Here is a 5346-nt window from a genome sequence, read left to right on the forward strand (position 1 = left end):
TTAAACTACGATGGCTTTTTTCTTGTGCATGGCATTTTATAAACTTCAACTTGCCACAGTTAGACCACAGTTTGCGTACAAGAACTCTTGTGTACTATTCCTACGAGTGAGTATGTATTGTCATTTGTATGTTCCCTGCTGGGAATATTGTATAACGGTATCAGATGATTAGTTTGTGAATTATATCATTTTGAGTAAAGCAGCTATTGTTATTGTTGAAAAAATTGATACAAAGGAATTTCATGTGTTGACAAAATATAGCTTTCTGAAGGGAACAAATACAGTTGAAGGAAAAACTTTGCTTGATGACGAGTTTCCGGACACTGTCTCAGAAAAGTCAACCACCAGGGATTGGTATCTTAACTTAAGACAAGGTGAAATGAGCACCGAAGACATCGGCTGCCCAAAAGAGGAGTTCACAAAATATTTTCGCATGACCGTATACTAAAGTTATTCAAGAACTCATATATTGGTCAATATAGTATATGCGGTATAAAGTAAACTGGAAGTTCACAAGTCTTTGTATTAAGTATATGGCGGCTAAGAGAAGCCTTCATCCGATTCAAAACATTTTTGACATTTAGGCATACTGTTACCAGGAAAGGATTTTCGGCAAATTCCAATAAAAGATTTGAATCAAATGTTCAATGTAGGAACTGAGGTACACATATTCAGTATATGAGAGCTTGAAAATTTGCATAATAAAAAACGAAACGATCATATATATATGTATATAAAAAGCTGGTTTGGGTTTTGTCTGATTTCGCCGGTTCGAGTAAGTCCCGAGGTATGGATTCTTAACTAAATGTAACTGCCTATCGTTTATTTATTTGATTTCACCCGTTTTTGCATTAGGAGTGCCTGCAAAATTAGTCGTGAACAAATTGATTATTATACCTTAAGCGGTTTAGTACACAATACCTATTAGGAGACGGGGCACAATATTTTTCCAAAGGTTTATGGCTTAGATTTAGTACCTAGATATGTCACTTTATAGATTTTTGTTTAATTGCGTACTGTGGGCGTGGCAGAAATTCGATTCCTGGTGAAACAAACCACCCTTAGGTGAACAAAACTCAGTAATATGTTGCAAGTGTATTATTTAGTCTATACTTTTATGAAAATTATACCGCCGTTTATGATTTGTTTGGTTTCAAAGCTCTATAATTTACTTACCGTAAATTTCTCGCTGGGTGCGCTTTCACACATACGCTAATTCACAGGCAAGCTTTAGACGATTCTTGTACTATTCTGTTCGCCATGCTTGAGTACGTGATTGTCATCGATGAATTTATTGTATTTGCTGCGTCATTTTTTATGGACTCACGTATTCTTGGCTTTCTTTTTCTAATGCTTTTCATGCAGTATTTCCACAGTTTAATATTTTTACATATATACACATACATATGTGTATATTAACATATGTGTATTTACATTAATGCAAATGAATTTTGTTGGTAGGCACTTAATAATTGGCTCGAAACCCGTTTCAAGACTTGTCGCTCTCCTGCCTTTCTTTCCTTTTGCTTTCTTCTTGTATTCCACTTTCAGTAGAGTTTAACGAAGTCACTGTGGTTGTTGTTCAGTTGGTTATTGCTTTCTGGTTTGTCTTCATTGCTGTGAACCATTGAGGACAACTGCTTCATCATTCGGTTATCAGTTACATATCTTTAAGCGAGTTGCAGCACCGCAAAACTTGTCGTAACTTCATAGCCAACTGGTTTTCAAGTTCAAGTTTATATTGTTGACATAATCTACCGGCATCAAAACATGCTGACATGCTTTAAGAAAAATGCCGCAGGATATATGTTCGTATATATGTACATACATATGTGCACATGAGCGTTCGCTGTATAATTATATAATATAACTACCCTACAGTAAAATATCATACCAGTTAAGCAAAATACTAGTTTGCAAATGCACGTTAGTAGCCGAAATATAACTAGTTCAAAACGGAACAACTAACTAGTCCGATTAAGATTTCATTTGTACCAGTTAAAAACCGGTTAATTAGTTAGTTAATTTATATGATTCCAACTAAATTATTTAATTAATTTAAAAAAAAAAATAATAATATTATATATTTATAAAATTGTATATGATTTCGAATTATTTTGGTGGTATGAAATTGGCATATTTCTGTAGTATATCTGACCGAGATCTTACAATTGTCATTTTAATGGACACTTAAATGAAAAATAACAGTTGTTGGTGGAAAAAGTTAGTCGTTTCGTAGTCGTAAATTCGTTGTAAAGAGTCGTGGTTTATAGCTAGTTAAGTTACGGTAGGGTTTAAAAAATCTTCTAGTAGTACTTTMATGCATACATACATACGAATATACTACACATGTGTGTAAGTTATGTTCGGATTTGAATTTTTAACTTGTTCAATTTAGCTGTAAAGAATTTTCCTCTAACGAAATTTCAATTTGTGTTTCTTCAAAATTTGCAGAGATTTTCCGCCTGAACTTCTACGCCCACACATATGTATGTATGTGCAAAAATCTGCATTCATATAAAAATATGTACGTATTTACCAATACACTTAAGTTGCTTTATTTCCTAATATTTCAGTGTATTTTTTGCCCTGGGCAAACAACTCGCTTCAGCGTAGGTTTATTGACCTTTGAATCTTACATGAACTTTAGGCAACCTGTACAGTGTACATGTACATTGTACACTCATATTAAGACTAATAATATTTTTTTTTTTTGTAATCAAGTGAATCAGTAGAGAATTTAGAGACTTTTAGAGAATGTGCGTGACTACTATGCTGGTTTCGCATAATTTACTGTTAACGGGTGATCCAGTAGAGGCACTTTTTTTAATAGCCTTGTTTGACAGATGCTCATGAGACGTGTCAAGATGTCATGTGATTTTTGCTCAGTATTATTTTGCATTTCATCATAGAAAAACTTACTTACGAAATTTCACGTTCTTTAAAGAATGAGTTTCGCGCACTTCGCTTAACTTATGGTCAGCATAACTGGCTTACCGAGCGTACTATTCGCAAGACCATCACCCATATTGCGACACAACATTAATTATTGGCTAATATAATATTTGACCGATTAGACCACGTCCAGCGCGCAGTGAAGAAAACATAGTAGCCGTAGCTGAGGATATATACGAAGACTGTGCGGAGTCGATTCCGCGCCATTCGTAAGAACTAGAATGGGCTCTTAAAAAATTCCAAGAAGATCCGACGTCGTGGTTTACTTAAGGGGGGATACCTTTAGAATTTTCAAGAAATTAAAAATGAGAACCTTTGCTCTTCATTATGCAAAAACACAGGTAAAAATGGCACCTGTTACAAATTCCTGGCCTGCATCCCCGATTTTTCGAAATTCTCAAACCATTTTACTATGCTCTTGATAAAATCTTCCAGATTTAAAAAAAAATCTACTGTTTTCGTTTCGGACAAGAAACCTAGCTATGTCAATCAACGGGATCGTTGATTTAATTTTTTGTTATTTTTTTTTTTGCATAAAATAATTTTTAATGCTTATAACAAAAAACGAAACGATTAACAATTGATTTTGGAAAAAGATGTTTTGATTATAATTTAAGTCGTCACAAGCGTCAAAAAGTTTTTATAAAATAGTAAAAAGGTTTAACACTCCGATTATAGATAAATTCGTCACATGCGCACGGCTATGCGTTCTCTCGTCAAGTCGTCCTCTATCACTGGCATTTTCTGGTTCGGAGTATGTTGGGGTTTCCGTGTTGCTCAAACCCCACAAATATGATCTGTTTTTATTCTTCCATAATCAATATGGAAAAATTCAAGGTATTTCCTCCCTTACCGCTTATGGTTTCAGGGAAGTATGCAGTAATAATGCATTTCTCTTAGTCCTGATAGTGAAAGTGTTACACATATCAACTCGATGTTTTCTCCACATATTTTGTGATTTTGGCTGCAATACAGACTTGATAGGTATGAGACATAAAACATTTGGGCTGAGCCAAATGATATCCAATACTGTCAGCGCGGTCTCTAATTTTCAAGCGACGACTTTAAAGCCTCGCCCTAGCCGGTTCGAAATTTACGGCCGTTGAAACACTTATGAACGTTTTTTGTGCCATAGTGTGATCAGCAAAAGCCTTCCGCAAATTTTTCAAGTTGTCCGAATTAGAATACTCATTCCGCCAAGATACAAGTTCTTTGCTCAACAAAATCAAGCTTTGTAAAAATCGCAAACTTCATTTTTGTTGTATACGAAAACACGTGTAATTCGAGTATAATGCAACTTTTGGACAAATAGACGCTTGGCAAATGGTTAAGATACCAACCTGGAAAAAACCTGCGTGCATTCCTGCTGCGCGGGAGTTTTAATTAACAATTTCATCTTACTTTTCGATCACAGTAGTATGCTGTTTGATAGAAAATATTATAGAGATCGCTTTTACTTTTCCCATAGTATATTTACATAAAAAGGAGAACAAGATCATTGGTGAGCACTGCCACAAAACATTATTAATTGAAAACGTATGAATTGTTATAACTAAGTAGGGGACCGGTGGCTTAAAAATGGATGATAACTCCAGCCATTCTCCACATAACGAGTTCGTTAAGGGGGTAGGGTAATCTGGCCTGTTATTTTGACGTTTTGTTTTCATAGAATTTTTTATTCCGAAGGGAATAGGAGAATAGAAAAGACAAAAAAATTAGAAAAAATATTACCCTACTGACCCCTTAACGACTACTTATAGTGTCATAATTCAATAATTAAATTCAGCACAGACGTCAAATTTGGGTGGCACGAAAAGGTTCAACAAAAGCCTGTTTCAAAAATGTACCAGGGGATCTCTGGATTTCAACTAAACAGGGATGGGAAACATTATCCTCATACTACAATTCATTGCAGCGCGAAAGTGGGCGAAATTTGACTATAACCACGTCTACCTCCCATATGCCACAATTTTAAGTTCCAACCGATTCTTTCACTTTCCAGTCTATCGGGATAAAACTTTCCACCCCGCTGGAATGTGCACTATTATGAGCAAAAATTATCCAAAACGGACAAAACTGTTCAAGCCGAATATGTGGACCTTTTTTTTACCGAAAATATCGGTCAATCTGTTTATAACGCATATATTGTCAAATATGTGAGATATGTTAATAAAATTGAGAGATCCAGTTTTTCAACAATGGTGCATCCTTGTGTATTAAATATATACCATGGGGTGACTAAAACCCCATAAAACATTGATTTCGTTGAACAAGATGTTGAATCCTCTCGCAACATTTTTATACTCTCGCAACAAAGTTGCTAAAGAGAGTATTATAGTTTTGTTCACATAACGGTTGTTTGTAAGTCCTAAAACTAAAAGAGTCAGATAT

Source organism: Bactrocera latifrons, unplaced genomic scaffold (assembly GCF_001853355.1).
Source record: "Bactrocera latifrons isolate USDA-ARS-PBARC rearing strain unplaced genomic scaffold, ASM185335v1 scaffold_172, whole genome shotgun sequence".
NCBI lineage: Eukaryota > Metazoa > Arthropoda > Insecta > Diptera > Tephritidae > Bactrocera > Bactrocera latifrons.